The 7500-nt window shown below is 44.5% G+C and overlaps 1 long non-coding RNA gene across 1 annotated transcript in view; it reads right to left on the bottom strand.

The window, feature by feature from the left end:
* The window catches only part of LOC143032869 (uncharacterized), a 33596-nt gene that overhangs the window by 12102 nt on the left and 13994 nt on the right, over positions 1-7500 (bottom strand). The gene's annotated exons all lie outside the window — the stretch shown is intronic.

The raw sequence follows: 7500 nt of genomic DNA, 5'->3' as shown, positions 1-7500 counted from the left end.
GAGAGAGGAAAAGGACAAAAGGTAGGGAAGTGCTTAGAGTGAACTCTTTAATTGAAAAGGAAAAGGAGAAGGAGTACAAGAAGCTGAGAGAGGAGTGGGAGGGGGTGTAGGGTAGAGTAGGGCTAGGAGTGGAGGAGGAATGGGGATGGTTCAAAGTGTGCAAAGATGGTGTGTGGAACAAGAAGGACGGGAGGAAATAGAAGGAAGGGTAGTGAATGGTGGGATGAGGAAACAAAGAAGGCTGTAGAAGAGAAGAAGCAGGCTTTCATAGGGAATCATATGAGAGGTACAAAGTAAAGAGAAGAGAAGTAAAAAAATAAGATACAGGAGGCAAACCGGAGAGCAGATATGAAATGAGGTAAGAGTATGACAGAAAATGTTGAAAGTAATAAAAAGATGTTTTGGAAAGAAATTAAGAGAGGAAGAGGAGGCGAATCAAGTAGAGAAGAAAAGGTAAAAGGTGCAGATGGAGAGATGATAATGGAAGAGAAAAAGCAGTAAGGGGAAGATGGGTAGAGTATTTTAGGGAGTTGCTAAATGTGAAGGAGGATGGGGAGGGAAAAATAGTTGCAGTGGGAAGTGCTAAGAAAATGACCGTGATGAGTGAGGAGAATGGAGGAGAAATAAGGAAGGATGAAGTGAAGGCAGTTGTTAAGATGATGAGAGCAGGTAAGGCACCTGGTCTGGATGGATGCCATGCAGAATGTCTAAAAAAAAAAGGAGGTACAGTGATGGTGGACTGGCTGGTGAGGATTTAATGTTTGCTGGAGAGAGGGTAGAGTACCGGAGGACTGGAGGAGTGCCTGTATAGTTCCACTTTACAAGAGAAAAGGGGACAAGTGTGAGTGTAGTAGTTTCAGAGGGATTCTCTTGTTAAGTGTGGTTGGGAAGGCTTATGGGAGGATCTTGATTGAGAGGATTAGGAGAGGAACAGAGGGAGTATTTGGTGAGGAAGAGTGGACTTAGGACAGGTAGAGGTTGCGTATATCAGATTTTTGTGGTAAGACAGATATGTGAGAAAGCTATAGGAAAAGGTAAGGATGTTTTTTGGATTTTTATGGATCTGGAAAAGGCTTATGACAGGGTAGACAGGAAGGCACTGTGGGAGGTTATGCAGATATACGGGATAGGAGGAAAGCATCTAGGAGCTGTCAAGAGTTTTTACGAGAGTAGTAGAGCATGCGTCAGGATTAGAAATGGAGAGGGTGTGGTTCGAGGTAAAGGTGGGACTTCGTCAGGGATGTGTTATGTCGCACTGGCTGTTCAAATTATACATGGATGGGGTGGTGCGAGAGGTAAATACAAGGGTGGTGGGTTAGGGATTGGAGATGTTTAAAGAAAATGGAGAAAAGTGGGAGGTGAGTCAGATGTTGTTTCCTGACGACACTGCGCTTGTAGCAGGATCAGAGGAGGGATTGAGGAAGTTGGTGACAGAGTTTGGGAGTGTGAAAGAAGAAAGTTGAAAATAAATGTGGGTAAAAGTAAGGTGATGAGATGTACAAGGGGTGAAAATGGGACCAGACTGGAAGTGAGTATTAAGGGAGAGCGACTGGAGGAAGTAGATAGTTTTAGATACTTGGGTGCGAATGTGGCAGGAAAGGGTGAAGTGTAGGTGGAGGTAGAATGTAGATTGAAAGAACCGAGTAAATGCCTTGGTAGATTAAAAAGTGTAATGAGGAATAGAATAGACATGTGGGAATGGAGGCCAAGAGATTGTATGAAGAAGTGATTGTGCCAACAGCACTGTATGAGGCAGAAACATGGAACATTAGAAGGGAAGAGAGAAGGTGTTTGAATGTGTTTGAGATTAAATGTCTGAGAAGTATGATGGGGGTTACTAGGATGGATAGAGTGAGAAATGAGGAGGTGAGGAGGAGAACAGGGGTGGTAAGGGAGTTGGGATATAGGGTGGATGAAAGAGTATTGGGATGGTTTGGACACATGGAAAGAATGAGTGAAGAAAGACTAGTAAAAGAGGTATGGAAGGCAGATATGGTGGGAGTGAACATGAGGGGGCGATCTTAAATGAGATGGGTGGATGGGGTGAAAGAGGCTTTGGGGAAGAGGGGAATGTCTGTTGAGGAAGGACGGGAGAGGACAGAAGACAGGGGTGAATGGAGAATGGTTGTATATGGATGATGTTGAGTTGCATGAGGTGGAATGGGTGGGGGATGGGGGGTGCGGTATGTGTGAGAAAAGTTTGATGCAGTCCGAAGGGATTTCTTCCCGTCTTCTCCTTTTCTGCATGAGGGGACGGAGAGGAGGGTCGCCGATTTAATGAAGCGGCCTTCCTGTGGATGTGCTGTCATGCGACACTGCTTCTGACCCAGGGCAGTGGACAAGAAGCAGGGATGACCCGTCATCCAGGAGTTGCCAAGATATGAGGGAGAGTAGAGGGTGGAGGGGAGTGGAGTGTATTAGGGATGGAATGGGTGGGAATGGTTTTTATGCCTTTGTTTTTTGGCTACGTCCCTTGTAAAGGGGAAAAAGCCTTTGGTTTATGCATGAATATATAAATATACATATATATATATATATATATACATATATATATATATATATATATATATATATACATGTATACAGTATATTCTAGTACCATTTCTTTTACACTTGCGGAGAGGTATACTTCATAGATTAGTATTCCCTGCTCATTCCCATGTATACATTTAATAATGTTCATTTTCTTAATCCTAACCCTTAATGCATGTATTTTCCTTTGTCACTTACCGAAATATCCTAGCATATACGACAAAGGTGACAGATTAATCTAAATGTAAATTCCTCAAGGATCCTCTCCACCTCCGTGAATAAAATAGTGTGGTTCTAGCCAGAATAAAATCAGCACAGAGCGCAACCGTAGCAAAGGGGTTGAGAGAAGAGGTTCCAAAAAGTTTGAGACCATGATGGGCGGCAGCAGGGTCTGCGCCTTCACTAAGCAACGACTCTGCCCTTGCAAACCCAATCAACTGATCTTACTTGGGCCGCATCCTCCTGTATCCTTCTCCTCTACTTCTTCCTCCTAATATTCCTCGTCTACTTCTTCCTTTCTCCTCCTCCTCTTTTTATTCCTCTTTTTCCTCCACCTTCTCCGCCTATCACTCGCCCTCCTCCTCCTCCTCTACTTCTTCCTTTTCCTCCTCCTCCTTTTTCTATATCCTATTCTTCCCCCACCTACTTTGGCTATCCCTCGTCCTCCGGCTTCTCCTCTTCTTTCTTCTCCCTCCACTCCTCTTTCTTTTTCCTCTCCTCCTTTCCTTTTTTTTTCCTAGCCTCTTCCTCCTTCTCTTTTTCTCCTCCCCATTTTCCTCATTACTTCTTCTAGTCTCCTTTTTCTTCTTCCCCTCCACTCTTTCTCACCTTATGAATTCTCCTAAACCTTTTCTACTCCTATTTCTCTTCCTCTTCTTCCTACGACCCTTCCCCTCTCTCCTCCTCCTCCTCCTCCCTGCTGCATGCGGGCGCACGTTTAAGCGCGTTCTAGTGCAACCATCACGTTGCTCACCTGCACCCGGGCTTGACCGCGTCCACAGAGCAGGGACCGAGCTCTGTCGCGTTTTCACCAGAGCGCCAAATTCGTGCTATGACTATGTACACAACACTCTCGTGTCTAGTACACAGACATTTCTCTCTCTCTCTCTCTCTCTTTCTCTCTCTCTCTCTCTCTTCCTCTCTTTCTCCTGGTCATCGGCAGTCACAACACGCTCTTTTTATTTTTCATTTTCTATTATTTCTATTTATTTTTTAATTTGTATTATTATTTCTTCTTCTTCTTCTTCTTCTTCTTCTTCTTCTTCTTCTTCTTCTTCTTCTTCTTCTTCTTCTTCGTCTTCTTCTTTTCTTCTTCTTCTTATTCTTCTACTTTTTCTCCTTCAATTATTTTTCTGTTTGTCTGCAGTCTATTTCCTTTAGTTGAAGGAAGTCCTCGCGTCTTCAAAATTAAAAAATTTCTCGTTTAATGTGTACTTTTTAATTTGCCTTTTAAGATTTCCTTTATGGCAGCCGGCAGGTGATTTTATTTAACCTAGGAACCATCACCCCCTAAGGTATGAGGTAATGACACAATCACGCTCATTTAGTTCACGAACTACACTTTGACAGAGTTCACATCACCCACAATACAAATTAATCCCTTACGTACCAGTTTGTCTTTAATGTCCGAATATTACATGATTTTATTCATATTTATTTACTTACCGTTTGTAGAGCGTGTGCGTTAAGTTCCACCTGCAACCAAATACCACCTCAAGCACACACTGCCACTTGAAACGCAATGCCACTTGAAGCACATGTGGCAACTGCAGCTCGTGGAGCTATGTGGAGCAAATATTCCACCTACAGCACATACATTTTCTACCGATAACCAGTTTTACGTATTGTCTTTAGGATATATTCCAAAAGAAACCTTTCTATCAGGGGTTCTTAAACTATTTTTAATGTATGCCATATCTAATGCACCTCTTTAACACATGTAGACCAAGCATTTACTAATTATCTTTGGTTTGTACTCCCATTTGTGAAACTGACCCCCTCCCCCACCCTGTTCATGGTCCAGGGGTCTCAAGTTGTGAACCAGTGCACGACAGCTATCGTATCTGATAAGGCCTAAATGCAGCACCACGATCAAGTGCATTGTCTCACATCCACCGCGAGAACCCAACACCTGCCTGGTCCCACCGCCCAGCCCGTTCGGCCCCGGCCCGGCCCGGCCCACACGAACGGCACGCGTGCCACAGCACTCCAGCCCCGGACGCGCATTTCCGTTTCGTATCCGGGCGAAGGTACCGAGGCGTTTCATCCAATGAGCGCATTGTATGCTGTAGTCAAATCACGAGGCATCTGAACGTTCTGGCTGTTGGGGTTTCAGGTGTAACCGCACAGGCTCTGCCACGTCACCTAAAGGGATGCAAGATCAAAATATAGAGATTATCAAATGAGAGGACATTTCCATTGACAACAATCATCAAATGGCTATAGAATACGAAGTACTCAATGGCTTAAGCAGAACTGTTCTCAATTCTGTGTTCGAAACGTAAACACGCAGCACCGTACCTTGGTATATCTACGAAACGTAAATATAAGGCTAGGGAGGTACGAGCCCGTATACAAAACGTAAATAAATTATGAGGGTCGGTATTAGTCCATGTACAAAAAAAATGAAATCTGATGTTCTGCTCGACCGCGGCCTAGTACTGCACCACTGCCCCCTAAAGTGAACCAAGGCAAACGCGCCAGGCCGTAAACAGTTTAATAAATGGTGAAGGTTGACGGCCACCAAGGCAATAATGGCTTAAGAAGGGTGAACAAGGAAAAGAACAGGGATACGGGCAGACATAAGCAGACGGACAGTACACAATGGTCAGCAAATGGCCTTTATTATGATTGGCTGGGAGTGGCAAGCGTTCGAGGAGACTAGCTCTTGGGTAACGTGGACAATAGGGCTGGTTTTCCTTGCATCGAGCCTGATGAAAGGAAAGCATTTCCCTGTGTTAACTCCCATACAACAATGCCAATAAATGGCAGCGATAATGTCTCTACTGCACAACTGCGCTCCATGTGTCTGTGTACCACAGCCAATAAAGCTCTTAATGTCTCACTACCGCCACACACGCGAAGAGATTGACACCACACGGAGGACCTTCACAGTTGGTGCTCTTTGATGCAGCGATAAGGATCCGCAAGAATCCTCTCATACATAAAAGCCACTGTATACATAAAGAGGCATACACGTAATTAGTAAACCTTATATGACCACAAATTAGCATGAACACACACATACACATACGCGCACGCACGCACGCACACACACACACACACACACACACACACACACACACACACACACACACACACACACACACACACACACACACACACACACACACACACAGATACACACACGCTCACACGTACGCACACACACACACACACATACACGCACGCTCACACACACACACACGCGCGTGCGAACGCGCACGCATGCACGTTCACGTGTGTCTACGGGTAATACTGGGAATTCACATCCCCACCCCACCTTACCCTCAAATTGGGGAGCCGGTTTATTTGTATATGTGTGCACACGCGCGCGCGCGCGCGCGTGTGTAAGAGAGAGAGAGAGAATATATATGTGTTCGTGGGTGTGCGTATGTGAGCGTGAGAGGTTCATCGTAATCTTGAATCACGTGTTGGACTCAAGATCAACAGCTATTACCCTCCCGGGTAAGAGCTCCAAAGCTAATATGGCCTGATCTATGGTTAATACTGTGAATTAACGTACCCACACCCACCTTGCCCGTCATATTAGTGTGCCGGCTTGCTGGTATGCGAGCGCGCGCGCGCGCGCGCATGTGTGTGTGTGTGTGTGTGTGTGTGTGTGTGTGTGTGTGTGTGTGTGTGTGTGTGTGTGTGTGTGTGTGTGTGTGTGTGTGTGTGTGTGTGTGTGTGTGCGTGCGCGGGCGTGTGTGTGTGTGTGTGTGTGTGTGTGTGTGTGTGTGTGTGTGTGTGTGTGTGTGTGTGTGTGTGTGTGTGTGTGTGTGTGTGTATGTGTGTATGTGTGTGTGTACATGCGTAAATATAATGAAGCGTAAAAACGGGTACAAAGGATGAGACAAGTGGACTGAGAACCAGAAAGAGAGGAACAAAAACACACAGACATAGACACACACACACATACACACACACACACACACACACACACACACACACACACACACACACACACACGCAAACACACACGCAATCACATACACGCACACACAAAGAAAGAAGAAAAGAGAGAGCGAGAGATGGGAAATACAAGGTTTATGCAAACGGGGATCGGGAATTTCAATCAATCAATCAATCAGTCAGTCAATCAATCAATCAATCACTTATTCGGATTTCACTACTGATCGAAAGTTTCTCGCAACCTTTCCCATGAATGACACGACTGTACCAACCTCTGCCACGTCACTCTTGCGTATTTTTCCAAATCGCATTTCCCCCGAAATGATTTTCATATATAAATCCAATTGAAACTAATGCACAGAAGTCTTTGGAGACGCTTGGAGAAAGAAAGATCTAATTTAAATTGAAAATGAAGAAGGGAATAAAGGTTTGAAAAAAGAGAAGAATGTAATGAGAGGAATGTGGAAGTCAGTTACCTCTATCTGAGAGTAGCTGAGGTCAAATATGCAAGGGAATGATTGGCAGTTACGTTAACTTAAGACACGTGGGCAAATGGTATTTGACACTGACACGCAAGATTACGAATAAATGACGAGTAACTCGCATGAAACGATTAAGGCGCTGGAAAAAGAGGATGAGGGGATTGAAGATATATTTGGACTTGGGGACAGTTCAGCAGTGGCGTGTTCCACACCATAAACTTTCACCTTTATCCCTAACCAAGATAATTTTTTTGAAATGAAATATAGTTATCCAAGTAATAGGGTATCAGAATATATATGTTTATGGGGGTCTATCACCAAAACCGTAGAAGGAGTTCGTGAACAAACAAAC

Source organism: Oratosquilla oratoria, chromosome 14 (genome assembly GCF_046742065.1).
Source record: "Oratosquilla oratoria isolate Oo_2021 chromosome 14, ASM4674206v1, whole genome shotgun sequence".
Classification (NCBI taxonomy): domain Eukaryota; kingdom Metazoa; phylum Arthropoda; class Malacostraca; order Stomatopoda; family Squillidae; genus Oratosquilla; species Oratosquilla oratoria.
Note: the sequence above shows the minus strand (reverse complement) of the source record. Positions and strands in the feature narration are given on the sequence as shown.